Raw genomic sequence first — 15,394 nt, 5'->3', positions numbered from 1 at the left:
GTCTCAAATTTTTTACTCTACATTGGCAGCTCCGTAATACTGTATTATATAAAATTGTAATATAAAACATGGGCGTTCATAAATCATGTACCGCATGGTAAAACATCCGTTGTCGCATACCACTGAGGCTGGACAATTTGGAAATCAACCAACATTTGTGGTGGGGTTTAAATATGCTTATTTTTATTTTAAGGGGCCCTGCCCTGCGATTTGCTGGCAGCCAGTTTAGGGCCATCTGCCCAATGACAGCTGGAATAGGCACCAGCGAGCCCATGACCCTTGTGAGGACAAGCGGTGAAGAAAATCTCTTGGCTCCGTGAAATTATATTTCAGTATATTTTACGGCTAGAAGTCTTCTCTTTGTTTCCGTAATCTCAGCTGGACTGTTTCCTGTACTGTACATTTTGTCCAATCAGACGTTAACTTGAGTGTGTCGTCATGTCTAATTTTCCCCTGCAACCTGTTTCATTCACCAATCCCCTTTCAAATTCGTCTTTCCTCCACGTTTTGTTTAAAACGTGTATTTCTTTAGTGTCATTTTGATCCTGAACAGTTCCAGATGATGTATACAGTACGGCACAGCTGTATAGTATTGACAGCTTTTTTTAAGTGTGATGTAACAATGGCTGCGTTAAGATATTAAGACCGGTAGTCACTGAAGGCACCAAACGCACAACCCGCGACTGTTGTAAACATTCGCCAACGAGGAGGTTGCTCTGAGCAGGGCCAGTTGAATTTCATCAGCTGTACTTCTGGAGTGCCGTTATTGTTTTTCTTATCAGATAACATCAGAACTTGACATTGTCAGTGCTTCCTCCCCACGTGCAGGCCTGTAACGGAGCGGCAGCGAAAGCCGTGCTATAGATCACAAAAGTAATAAAGTCAGTGCAAAACGTTATGTCAGAAGCCCATTAAAGGAGTACTCTACATCCTTTTAATAGAATAGCGAAGCCTAAATAACTCAAATATTTAATTTCCTGGAACTAAGCCTGGAAGTTTTCATCCAATCGGATCCATTGTCACTGTAGGTTTGAGGAGAACAGAGCCAGAACCAGAGCATTGTACATCAGATGGATACGTTTTACATTTCTTAGAATCGGAGCAGATATACAGTATCTGGATGAAAAAAAAAGTCTGCGGTATTGGTACTGCGATTATAACCGGAGGATAATAACTGGAGAAAATAAATGTTGCGATTGGTTGGGAACTAGTTCAGGGTATACCCTGCCTGCTGCCCAAAAACCGCTGGAGAGGATAAGCGGCTAACAAAATGGATGGAGGGTTTCTGTACATCTGTCATTCTTTCCATGTTTCTTGTTTTGACATGAACACAGTTGGAATTTTCAGTGTGGAAGTAGAGTAAAAATGGAGTAAAAAGAACAAACCCTATTTGTAAGAATTCAAATCTTCAGACTACTTTATTACGGTAGAGTCGAAATTGCAATTTATCGTATAACCTGAGAGGGAAAGTCAGCTGCGGGTAAACCTGATGTTTGTTTAGCATTTTATTTGTTTTTTTTTGTTTTTTTTTTGAGTTCCTCTGAAGGATTTGCTAAGCCTATAAGGTCAGAAATGTCCAGGAAATCTGAGCCATGTGATTTTTCCTGACCCGGAGTCTGAGCAGTCAGATTGTTACACTATTTTCTCCTTTAATTCAATCGGATTTTAGATTATTAAGGAAAACAAGGACGCTTGTTCTTTTCTTTTTCCGGAAACAACTATATGTAACTAACTATATATAACTAACTGTCTGAGTAACATTTCTCAGGAAACAGATCTTGTATGCAAAGAGAACAATTTTTATTTTGGGATGAAATACATTATGGACTAAGTATTTACCAGAGAGATTTTTTGATGCAGACAAATATGGTAGTTCCAAACCCATTCACTTCCATTCCATATTCTGTCAAATGTACTTGCTGGCAGGAATGACGAGAAGGAATTTGCAATTTTTTTGTGTTGGAATGTACATGATTATGCAGCTTCTTATAGCCTGCTCTCGTGTTTGACCTCAACCGGTTTGACGGTTTGGTTAGTTGGTATTGGAGAAGTAAAAAAAAGTCAATTCCAAGGGGATGATCATTTGCTTATTAAAAGTGGTTCCATCCCAAAGGATTCTCTTCCAGCTATTTACATTGTTAACATTTGTGAGTTGAAGAGGGGGAAAGAGACACTGAGGAGACAAACCTTACGGCAAACTAGTTGACCATTTTACAAATAGTCCCATTCATTTGTCATTGAAAATGGCAGTCAGCATTTTCATGCCATGCTGACCTGTGGAAAAAAATATGAATGCCAAGTAGTGTAAATGAAACCGGGCATAGTACTGTCCTGCTGTACCTCGTTTTTGTGTAAGCTTACTTCTTATAGTCACTGCTATCAAAATGTATCGGTATTTCTAAGAATGTTTTTATCTCCTTCTTTCTGTTTTATCTGCACAGAATATGCTGTTTGTTTGTGCAATATGAAGCGTGTCAGTGAGGAACCCTGCCTCTCAAAGAACCAGGTTAGTTCACGACTCATCCTCAATTGTTTTTAAAATAAACTAAACTGGAGAGTTACGTGGGTTTCCTCTGGGTAGTCTGGATTCATACCACATTCCAAATACATTTATTCATTATTCATGTTATCTGAGGACTCGTAAATTGTCCACGGGTATCAAGATGTGAATAGTTGTTTGATGAGTGCTGTGCAATTGACTCAATTGTACTCCAACTCTTACCCGTGGATTCCACATAGTGCGTTGCGCCTCCGCTCGGCTGCGGCCATGTTAGTGAATGAGAGCGGTTCCACATACTGCGTATCCGCCGTGCCGTCCGCCGTGGTCAATTCCACAGTTCAGAAAGCACCAAACAGGAAAAAGAACGTGAAGTGAAAAGGCAGTCCGTGCACAACAAACATTTTATACACTACATATTGTGACATCTCAAAAATGGCATGTGATTTCATGCATTTCCTTTTCTCTCACAACATAAATTATTTTTATACTCAACAGTTGCCCCCCTCATGGCTATGTTGGCATTGTCCTAGTTTCTTCACATGCAACATAGATGTGAATAATTTGGAGCAGCCGAAAGAGGGATGTCATCATACCAAATGGTGTGCAAGTTATGTTAAGAACCAGAATAAATCAGCAAATGTAGTCAACGTCTCATAATATTCCAGTCATGCAAATTCTAGTGGCAGTTGAGATCAACCTGTATGATATGAATTTTTATATATATATATATATATATATATATATATATATATATATATATATATATATATATATATATATTTGTGTGTGTGTGTGTGTATCTTCCATTTCTTAATTTGGGAGGATGTTTACAAAATTCTGTCTTAAATTCTAGATTTGGCATGGGAAGATCCACTGTTTGTTCAAAAATGTGCCTCTATCACATATACAATATTATTTGATTGAAAGATACAGCAACTGAAAGAACCCCACCACCCTACAGCCACTGTGTGGTCCTTGGTGTTTAAGGGAGATAAGAAATGAAGGCGTTGGCAGGGGGCGCAGTAATGAAGGACACACAAGCTGAAGGGCGCCAAGTTTTTGAGTGCTTTCCAGGTAGTGAAATGTCGTGGTGGACACTCTCTGACAGGTAGCCATGAAGGTCACGGAAGGATGGTGTGATATGGGGGCATCTGTTCGCTGATATTTTTCCATATTGTAATTTATGGAGGACGTTTGTGGTTCCAGAGTAGATTGATTTTGAGAGTAGTTGCAATGCAACAGGGACAAATATCACTGTGACTATGAGTGTTAGAGTGATCCCTCGGCACTTTGCGCCTCATCTAGCGTGCCCTCAGGCCTCCACAGATTTTTTTTTTTTCATTAAAAAAAAAAAGCTTTATATGAAACATTTGATAGTAACTGTACCGTTATCCCTTCTCATTTACATCCCTTGATTGCAATCGGAATCATGGTGAGCTGCAGCTACCCTCGGATTAATGGCATCTGCATGAGGTTAACAAATGAATAGATGATGATGAGAAATATGTGAAGGTCCAGCCAATACATCTGTGATAGTTGGTCGCACGTGATAGAGACTTACCTCTTTAGGAACTCTGCGACCCCGTGGGATATTGGCCTTTTGTCGAAATAAAGCACGCGGATTCTGGGGAAGGGGTGGGGGAGTTATTTGCCACTTTCACGTTGAAGCACCGTTTCTGTCAAAAGAACACATTATATTACAGAAAGGCGGTACATATTGTTCGCTTGGTATGCTGAAATAAATGAATGCTCCCAGCTGGAGTTGGCCTAGAATGCAAAGCATGTTAACAATCATTGAACTAGGCTAAGCACCGAGAGACAGCACAACATGTTTTTTATATTTTTGCTTCGAGGCTCAAGGAGAGCTTCGGGAAAGTTGACACGGCATACCTTATAGATATCTTTTCCTGGAAAAGGTTGAATAAAATAAAATAAACAATACATAAATACATTTGGTACCACGACCCCTACGCACAGTGTTTGGAATTTCCCAATTCAGCCATTGGGGTTATTGCGGTTTGAAGTGTTGCGTTAATATTTGGTGAAGTGCAATTTTTGTGAATGGGGAGCTCAGTCTGTATTATTTATATGTTTTATTGATTGAATGTATTGTATTTCTCGTTTCAAATTTCAATGCCAATGTTCAATATTCTTGAGAAGGAAAAGTTAATCGCTCTTAAAATGGATCCACTTGAACCGGTGGGGAAAAACGAGCAGTGATACTATTGTTTAGCGTAATAGTTTGCCGGAGAATATGTTGTCCTGTGTCAGTTCCTAGCAAAAATAGTTGAATTGTCCTCACTGTTCAAGTGTATGAAAGCAACATGCTTGAAGCATTCAAGATTGTTGAGTCGGCTGTGCAATTCAGGCCTCATTTAGGGAAAACATTGATTAAAACTGGGTAGGCTTGGCTAATCTGGAATGGGGCCTAAATAATGCTGTGAGACAAGTGAAGCTTTGTCTCCATCCGAGCCTACCCCAAAACCACCACCAGACACATTGTTTTTCATCTTTCGTCTACTGTTATCTCCCGATTAGTTCATCCTGCATCAATGAGTTGAACCACCGGACTTCAACCGACGAGTGACCGCCGGATGAACTCGTCATCAGGTTGGGGTCAATGGTGGCTTTGCTTTGGTAGCCGGAGGTTCTGTTCAGGCAGGTGCGGGTATTATGATACTGATATTGGCCATCTCATGGTCTGATTGATAAGCTTCCTTCTTCGTAAAAACACCTGTTTGCCAATCTAGATACATTAAAATGAGAGCCTCTTTTTAACCAAACACCTCTTCCAATGAAATTATACTTCAATTTATATTTGCTGCCTGTATCTCCTTGAGGATGCAAGAATTGGTTCCCAGGGTTGCTGTTTGCAGGCATACTGACTTCCACCCTTATTGATCTTTCTTTTAAGGATGGCCCTCGGGTTCTCAAGGGTAGAGGCCAGGGTTTTTCTTTCCTTCCTTCAACGATATAATCTGCAGCATTTGTGGCTTTGTTGTCTTTCCTGAAAAATATTTTACTGCAGGATATACAATTGGATCATAATATCACATTTCTATGGAGAGCTGATTTTGACATCTGCAATAAGGAGTCCTATTGTCGCACTCCCCGTTATTACAGCAGGAAACAATACTTGGCCAATTCCTTCTCGATATAGCGGTTTAATTGGACATTGTGGTGGCCATGGTGACCAGCGAGACATTTAATCAGTAAATAAAACTGTCAACAGATTAGTCATCATAAATATCAAAGATGCCGTTCTTCTCAGGTTAAATTTATCACTCAGCAGACAGAGAACTCTCAAAAGCTCTTCCATTTTCATGTCTTCCTTCTGCCGTTCCACCCACAAGAATATATCAAGTTATGTCAACCATAATTACAGCCAATCAGTGTCCACTTCACAGTGTGATTGACCTTTTGTCAGGAAAAGGAGTGGATATGGAGGTTGTACACCCAAAGGCAGGAAAGCAGGGAGGCAGGGTATGCTCAAAAACTCTTAATTTATTAAGGCTAAGACGACATAAATCAACAAGGTGAAAATGACATGCTAAGCAACAAAACAAAAACCTCAAATAAACTTACTACCAAAAGACTCAAGACACAGGAAAAACAGGCATGGGACAGGCGGACAACAATGATCCGACGAGCTGAAAAGAAAAGCAAGGTAACAAGACAATAATGAACACCTGGACGAGATACAAACGGTGCAGGAAGCTGATTGGTTGACACGGGAATGGCTTTATGAACACAGTTGGACAAAATCAACTACACAAAGAACGAGAAAAGACCAACAATATAACAAAAAAAAAACAGATCTATCTCATACACATAACATAACACCTTTATTTTCCAACCTCTAACAGTTCAATCACAAGATGCCCGATGCAAAAAAATCGCCATGAAAAAAATGCTTTAACTTTGCAGTGATTGCAATTAATTTGTTCGTCTGACACTGCAAATATAGACAACTATAAACATTCACTTCTCTGGACAATTAGTTTTTTGTTTTTTTTTCGTCTAAAGTAAACCTTGGTCTGTGTTTAAAATAGAAGGAAGCAATAAATCTTGAGACTTGTGGCACTGAGACTCCGCTTACGGGGCCCTGAGCCTTGACTAAAAACCAGGACTTGCATACTCACTAATTGTCCTGGAATGGCATTTACATAATTAGTACAGACCACAAAAAATGTGTCAGTGCTCTCCATATCAGTTATTATATTATAATAATTATAATGATTATAATCGCAAACAGTTTGAGTCATATTGAAATCACAATTAATAACAATTGGTTCTCGATGTGAAAAGTTGGTATTCATTTAACGAGCAAAACTCATCCACTCACAACTACCATCATACCCTCATGCCAATTCATTTCTGTGGTTGAACGGTTTATTGTTGGAGAGTAAATAATCGCAGGGTGTGTTCTCACACCCCTCAACCTCCCGGTAAGCTTTTATCAGGGGTAATGGAGAGGAGGGTATGTCAAAGTCGCACGTTAGATTCAGGAGGGCCATGGAACAGTGGACCAACTCTTCAGCCTCGGCAGGACCCTCCAGGACGCATGGGAGTTTGCCCAACCAGTCTGCATGTGTTTTGTAGAAAGCGTTCGACCGCGTTCCTCGGGGAGTTCCGTTGGGGGAGGACAGAGTACCGAGCGCCCCCGATACGGGCTGTTCGCTCCACGTTCCCGTCAACAAGTCAAATTCCTTTCCAGCGAGGGTTGGACTCTGCCAAGGCTGCCCTTTGTCACCGATTCCATTCGTTACTTTTATGGAGAGAATTTCTAGGTTCAGCCGAGGCGTTCAAGGGGTCCGGTTTGGGGGTCTCAACATTGCGTCTCTGCTATTTGCGGAGGACGTGGTGCTGTTGGCTTCTTCAGGTCGTGACCTCCAACTTCAATAGAGCGTTTTGCAGCCTAGCGTAAAGTGGCTGGGACGAAGATCAGCACCTCAAATCCGAGGCCACGGTCCTCAGTCGAGAAAGGGTGGATTGCCCTCACCGAGTCTGCGAAGAGGTCCTGCCCCAGTTGGAGGAGTCCCCGTATCTTGGGGTCTTGTTCACGAGTAAGGGAAGGATGGACAGGGTTAGGGTCTGCAGCGTCTGCTGTGATGCTGTGGTAAAGAAGCCCGAAACTGAGCCCAAAGGTGAAGCTCTCTATTTATCGGTTGATTTTCATTCCTGTCCTCACCTATGGTCAGGAGCTGTGTCCCGCAAACTTCAACAGGGATAGCAAAATCATATCCCCATCAAACCCCTATCAAACAGGTTTTTGTGATCATAAGAAGACATTCATGATTAGTTTTGATTAACAGCCCAGCTGTAGTGTGTCCATTTTTTCTGTTTGCCCTTGTACATCTCTTCCCCTCTCTTAAATGTCGCCCATAGAGCCTCCCACTGTCGACTTCAATGTTCTGATCTTGGCTCAGCTGCTGGCACAGCTTGAAGCACTCAAGGTCACCCATACTGCGCTTTAAGTCTGACAAAAGGGCCGCGAATGCATTTGCATGTGTGTGAGTGGAATAGAAGTTCACCACATACTGAATAAATCCCGCACACAGAGTACAGTATGATTTCGCTGTATATTATTTAACCAACACTGCAACATTACGGGCGCCTATTAACCAGCATATACTGTTCTTGCACATGTATGTATGTTATGCAGTTCATTCTAGATCTTATTGACAGTGTTTGCCCTCAAGTTGCCTGGTTGTGTAAGCATCCCCTCTGGTCGTATAGATAGTGATATAAGAAGGCTGCGCTGTGCTGTGAAACATGCTGGACCTGTTTGTGACTATGCATCTACTTCATTCAGCTAATATTGACATCTGTATTGTGGACATTCAATGTTTAAATAGGGACACTGCAATAGATGATGAAATTGATTTGACTTTTAAAGCTACGACACTGAGTTCCAACCGTTGTTCAGTTTTTTTTTTTTGTATGATAAATTCTTTCAAAATTACTTTTGCACGTTGTAGAAATAAGCTGGCACGCATTTTGATTTGTGCTCCTGAAGTTAGCTAAAAGTTCACAGTTTAAAAATCAGTAGAAGTACACCAGCCACACCCATATCAATAATGTATATCTACAGCTTTACCATCTTATTCTTAAAGTCCAAATGTCCTCATTTCAGCCTCTAAATAGTGAATTTATGTATGTATTCATTTATTTCATTCGTTTTTGGTTTTTTTTTTTTTTTACTTTTTTTTTTTTTAGGACAATTCTAGAACCAATTCAGACTGAGAATCTTCTCAGGTCCAATTTGGGTGGGTGAATCTGAGTGTTTTTTGTAGTTTTTTTGTGGAGTTTGTGTACGTGTGTGGATGGTCTATTTATTGGACATGAAAACGCTTTTAGTGGGCAACACGTGGAAGACTGGTTAGCACGTCCGCCTCACAGTTCAGAGGGCGGCAAAGGGATGGATAAACCGCTGTTATTACTGTAGTTGTTTAAAATGTGTTTGGCGTTAGGATAGTTGGGGGCAGTCAGGGTCAGAAACTAGGCAAGCAGAACAGGACGGGAGGCTTCTGGGTAATCGGGCAGGCGGGGTCACAATCCAGGTGAGCAAAACATCAGGGTATGCGAAAAGGCTTGGCATTGCAAAGACGATCTGGCGGGAACTGGCAGAAAGTGTCGTGCAATAATTGCTGGGCAGTTAAGTAGTTGCACCTGGTGGTGATTGGACCGATTGAATGGAATGTGGTCAAACTGGTTAGTTTGGGAGAATGAGCTGTCTCAACAGGCAGGCTGCGGCAGTTATAGTGTCGAACTGGGAAATTTTTGATTTAGTATTAGTATTTTAGTAATGTGGTTTTTAAATGTGGGGCATTTACTGTACGTGTCTGTGCTGCGGTACATACTGTACTTTGCGTGCCTAGCCTTTAAACAACCGGGCCACTGAAACAATAAAGGGCACAAGTACAACTGGGTTATCAAAGCTGGTAAAGGTGTTCTTTATGATGTCACCAGGGAATAACACAGGCTACACCGGAGTCATAGTCATCCATCTTCTGCGCCTGTTTCCATGGGGTCAAAATTGTATTCCGTTAACAAATCATCTGTATCTGACATTTTTTTAAAATTTAAAATACAGTATGTATAAATTATGTCTGTCACATTTTTGTCCTGCTCAGTACCACCCAAAAGAAATCTTCGCAGTGATTTAGTCCATAAAACCACAAGCCGGGAGCTCCTGTTATGAGACCCATTTAGCATCAGAGACTAATGTCTTTGCTCTTTGTTATTTTAATAATGTATGGTGAAAGAAGACTCAATTTCTGGGTCCTGTAAAGTAATATCATATGTTAAAGAGGACAATTTCTGTCCGGAAAAAGCAGTCCGTGTCGCAAAACGTCAAAGCCCAAGATGACATGAGCGGAGCAATTTATCTGTCGCGTTGATTAATTTATACGTACTGGCACGTTTTTTTTTCCCAACCATTCACAGTGTCTCTCATGATTTTTTTTTATTTTATTTTTTTAAGAAATCGTGTTTCAAGGGTTTTTATAACATTGTACATTTTACACCAGTGTATTATAGAATAGAAAAGAATAGAATGCTGTAACACAGGTAAACAATGAAATTGGTGCTGTTCAACAATATGAACAGTAAATAGAATAAATAACGTAATTAAATACAGTTTTATAGTCCACTCACATTGCGTGTATTATGTGTATCTTCTTATTATCTAACTGAAGATAAGATCCCCAAATGAGGTTAGCTCATGGATCACATGACATGCATTTATTTCTTCATTCACAGGAAATGAACACAAACGATTCTGTCGTGTTTTTATTTTTTTATTCATTACCTTGAACAGCACTACAATGGGTTTGAAATGAGATGAACAAGATGTCCTTCAAATGAAGATTTTTAGCTCTAATTTGGATGGACGGCTAGACGTTTGCATCGTAATATTTAACGACGGGGCCCGCGAGCTAGCTTCCTTGTTAATCAAAACTCCTCATTCACAAACAAACAGATTTCAAACTAGTTCCATTCTTTTTTTATCGTACCAGAGACCTCGCGTTGAAAACGCAGTAGTTAGCAGTGTCTTCAACGGTGACATTAGTGTCATTATAAATCCAAATACGTATATGACAAATCATGGCACACGCTGCTATCTCGGCTTCGCACTTCTGAAGTAAAAAAAATAAAATAAAGTTTCGTGAACCGGACAGATGACCCAACCTGAAACTGTCCAACTGATCATTTTTTTATGTTTTTCAAAAACCGTTCCACTCTTCTGAGATATTTCTAATATAGTAGGATATTTTCCTCGCTTCTTTCAAAATCTAATACAGTGAAGACCAGTACCATATGACCTCATCAAAACTGCTGCCAAATCCTAAAGCCGCCTCAATCCATTGTTGTGTTTAGACACACAAAACACATGCGCACATTCTATTCCACATTCTGTTGGCTTCTGACATGCCTGGAGGATAAATATTTTTTCGACAAAGGTCAGGATTGGATATACAATAGAAGTGCATGTTTCTTAACAGAGCTAATATCTGGAACTGAATTTCTATTTATGAAATAGAAATTTGTGCCACATTTAGAAGGGTTTCGTTTTGTATGTCATCCGTCAGGATGGCTATTCCACTTCACTTAAGTCGTACAGGGTGTCCTCGTAAAGACTGCCAGAGTCCAAATGGAACCTGCCCCTTGCAGAACACTTACTCGCTTTATCCAAAGCACAGCTCATTTATTAGTTGGGCAGGTGCTTGTTGAGAAATCTGATGAAAGCAAGATGCCGGTGCGTTAGTCTGTCATCCTGCTGAAAAATATTCACCATCTAAGGGCCATAAGGCTCACAATGGGAGAAAATATTTATATATATTCTATATACTGTGGTCAGAGATTCTATGGACACTGCATTGAGCCTTATATTTGAGTACGTTTTTTGTCATGTTTTTTTATGTCAATTTGCTTCAGAAATGGTTTCGGGGGTTTCGGGTCTTTCAACATGCAGACATTCATTTCAGACCTCCTCATGGGCTGATCGAGGCTCGGCCTGAGCCCCTGTGGCGTTTGCCCACAGTTCTTCCCTTTTAATCCAAAGTCATCTTGCGCCTTTCTCACCGACTTCGGTTGCGAGCTGATAGACTTGCGTTTTGCCTGTCCTAGCTGGGTCAGAACTCTGCACAGTCACCGTCCTGTGAATCCCTTACAGCCCACCTCCAGGGGCTGTCAACCCGCCTGTGCCAGTCCTCAAGTTCTTCCCAAGTTCGGTTGTAATGCCTTTCCCAGTCCGATGCCGATCTGATGTACCTCATCGAGTGGTGACTTTTAGCGGGAGGTTATTCTAGTAATCCACAACAAAGTCTGAAACTTGGCTGGGAATGCCATGTGCAAAATTGAGGCCTTGCACAGTGAGGTCTCTTTTCCCCTCACATGCGTCCTTGAGGAGTTGTGTTACCACACCAGTATGTTCCAAGCAACCAGGCACTCTAGAGATTCCTCCCTTCCCAACAGAGGTGTCTATGTTGCCGTTTTTCAGAAGGAACACCGTAAGTCATCGCAACAAGAGCCTAAAGAAAATCTTGACCTCACTGCTTAGCGACTTTGGAGTCCTCGTCCTTAGGGATCCACACATCCTCAGCGCACCTCCATTGATTAGCAACTTTTCCCCCGCGCCAGATCTTACTCAGTATCTTCCACAGGTGATGAATGATCTGCTGGCAGCGCTCGTACACACTTCATTGGACTCCACTATGGCCTGAGGCTGAAGCTGTTTGTGTTTTCAATTTCGGTTTGGAAACGTACACAGATTGTCAATGCGGTTGGAGTTCGGGGCGTGAACCGGCCATGGGAGGAGCTTGATTTTGTGTCTGATGAAAAATTACTCAAATTTTCAGTATCGGTGTAAGCTTCTGCATTACAAATAGAACAAATTTTTCAAATAAAGGATGACTGAATATTTTCAACCCTTCGTCAAACGCACCTGTTTCGTGTCCTATCTGAGGACATTCGCAGAAAATCTTGCCCTACATTTAAGTCAAATTTGTATATGCTGTGTATGTATCAAGCAAGCTAATGTGTCGGTTCTATTCCAACATATTCCAATATGTTTTCTTTTTCTTCTTTCTAGGTGGAACCACTGAAGAAACCCTCTCATACATGTTAGGACAACAACAGGCCATTCAGTAGTAACTTGAACCACCAGGCTTTTTTTTTCCGTAAAGAAACATTTGTTGCACACTGACTTCCTTTGATTGTGCTCAGGCTGACCAGCATCATTTTTTTTTTTTTTTTTTTTTTACATAGTACACGATTTAACAACATCTTGAAAGTTGAATCTCCTCGGAATCCTCTCTCCTTCTTCCAGTCAGAAGAAAAGTCTGCTTTATACCTTCCGTAGAAGCGCAAAAAGAATGATCTATAATATCAGTTCCTGCGTTTTTCTTTGTTCAAAACATCTATAAATACCTCGGGGATACTCTCCAGTTATCTACCTCTTCCATCAACACAGCCAACTCAGTGACCAGAAAAGAGCAAATCCACACCTGTGACCTCTTACTGCTGTTACCGTGACAACCTGGATTGCCTCTCGAACTCTTCTTGCTACAGTTGTTTCAGCCAGCAGTTTCAACTGGACCTCATACCACTACTCTAAAATTGTACTTGTTTGAGCCCCAGGTTAGTTTTTTTTTACCGGAGACAAACATCTTGCCGACAAAGCTACTCTTCACCAGCTGTAGCCTCACCTGTCCTAGAATATACCTCAGTTGACGAATCCGTTTACACGCTCAAGTCGAGAAAACAGAAGGGAACTAGCAACATCATTCGAAACCCCGGTGCTTCAAATCACCCAATGGACCACCCATTTTAGCATCGTTCATTTGCCTTAGAGACTGGCGTACAGCAACCGTAGCCAAGGAGTCCTTCAGAGAATCATTTTGGACTCCACAAGTCCTATCTCCATTTGCTTCTCATTGCATAAAAGCCTCAATGTTCATTTGATAGCGCAGATAAGCTATTTTGCCCGAGAAGCCTTCAGACAAGGTGAGGTTTCATTTGCGCTTGCTCTCATCCGTCGAAGCCTTCAGAGACGTCTGAGCAGGGGAATTGAATGCACTTTTTGGAAGATAGAACTCAAGTTCTTCAATAAACTGGAAATTAAAGACTGAGAAGATCCATCTTGTGTACCAAGAACAAACTCAAGAAAAGATGCCTTAAGAGTGAAGAAAGGAATGCGCAGGTGAGTTTTGTGGTTTCCCCATTTGTCTGTTTTATTGTCATTTTTTTAAACAAATGGCTTTTCCTTGTCTCCAGAAAAAGTATTACAGTGTTCCCTCTCCACTTAATGCTTCACTTTCTTCATCCTCAGAGATATGGGTATATTTTTGGTTGTTCTTTTGTTTTTTTCAGCGGACCATCACTACAAGGTGGTGTTTGAAGCAGTTTAAGAGCCCTAATACACAATCTTGTTCAAATGAAGGCCCTTTTGCTTAAAACTAAACCTCTACATCCGGCACTATAAATGAGCATTTTGGCAAAAACTCTACACGTCTCTCGGGCTGGGCGCTTGTAGCTGTGACAAGCTGAGATTTACGTGTGGGGAGGAGGTGAGATTTGGGCAGATTGAACAGCGTGACAAACCAGACTGAGGCTGGCCCTTTAAGAACAGTTGCAATGCAGTGTGGGAATGGGCGGGTGGGAAGGGTAGCGGTAGCCCACGCTGCTGCTAGAGTAGAGAGTTAATGAGTGGCGTTCATTACTTACTGATGCACTCTGCTATGTGTTGAAAAAGAAAAATAAAGGGGGAGGGGGCTAGCCTACGTCACTGAATTCACTTTTCATGGGGGGTTTCCTGTTAACCGTGAAAAACGAGGGAACACTGTAATAGGTTTTGTATTGTGAACAGTGTTTTAAGTACTTAAGATTATTTTGTTTCTGCATACCACACACTGAGTATGATGTCACGGCTAAATAAGATTAGTAACCCTTTCATATTTAGTTCCGAATTCTCCGCCATTATTTCGGCACTGAGGTTTTGTTTTTTCGATTGCATCTAAGGTTTTTTTTTATTCCACTGCCATCATGTGTCATCGTCATGAATGTGAAGGACTTCATGCATAACCACTACCGAGTTTTGCAGATAAACTTGTATGTTAGGGGCTCATGAGAAGATCGTTTCTTTCTTGAAGCTTTAGCGAATCCATCAATTTGATAAAGATTAGGTTTTATCTCATCAGTAAATAACAAAATCTCGAATGTAGATGCTGATCTTTGTCAATTTTCCCCCAGCGAATTCCTGCATCGCTTATGAAATCTTGCAAATACTGTAATATTTGGAGCCTCTGAAGCCTTCTGTTAACAGCAACCGCTGCCTTCTTGAAGCTATTGCTGATTTCATTTACAACAGTTAATGGGCCAACGTTTCTTTTATCGACTGCTGCCAGTTTGTCCTACTATGCCAAATCCTATAAGAAGATGTCACATGCTTGTGTTGCTTTTGCACACTTTGACTATGTTTGATCTTGTCTCATGCGGTATACAGTCTTGCAATGAGTACATTTAGTACTTGCAGTCACAATTTTGGTTAAGATTGGGTTAGTGCACAGATTCTTTGTGCACGGAGCAGACCCCCTTCCTACCTCGAGTCCAATTGTTTTTTTTAAAAGACGGGTTTTAAAAATGGTGCATGTAAACAAACTGTTCTAAGCACCGGTGAGTATTACATTTAGTCACCGTATGCTGCATTCTAATAAGCTCCTGTGGAGAGAGACATTATCCCTTGTTCTACACTTGTTCATATCTGCTATCAGATGGTCTCCTTGACCAGGAGCTCAGCACCTCTCTCTCTTGAACTAATCACACATTTGTTACCACAGAAGAGTTGCATTATTAATGCACATACTTAGGAAGAGAACACAGTGCCATATA

At 41.0% G+C, this 15,394-nt stretch overlaps 1 protein-coding gene across 4 annotated transcripts in view; it reads left to right on the top strand.

Annotated features, from left to right (window-relative positions):
• LOC148410985 (thyroid hormone receptor alpha) overlaps positions 1-15,394 on the top strand; it is a 65,975-nt gene that overhangs the window by 10,047 nt on the left and 40,534 nt on the right. For all 4 annotated transcript variants that reach the window (XR_015868133.1, XM_088436511.1, XM_088436509.1 and 1 more), the window contains 2 exons: positions 2,442-2,506; positions 12,597-13,706. The gene's annotated coding sequence lies outside the window, so the exon portion shown is untranslated. The remainder of the gene's footprint in view (positions 1-2,441; positions 2,507-12,596; positions 13,707-15,394) is intronic.

This window comes from Hippichthys cyanospilos, chromosome 16 (assembly GCF_059441005.1).
Source record: "Hippichthys cyanospilos isolate Australia breed blue-spotted pipefish chromosome 16, RoL_Hcya_1.0, whole genome shotgun sequence".
Classification (NCBI taxonomy): Eukaryota; Metazoa; Chordata; class Actinopteri; order Syngnathiformes; family Syngnathidae; genus Hippichthys; species Hippichthys cyanospilos.
Note: the sequence above shows the minus strand (reverse complement) of the source record. Positions and strands in the feature narration are given on the sequence as shown.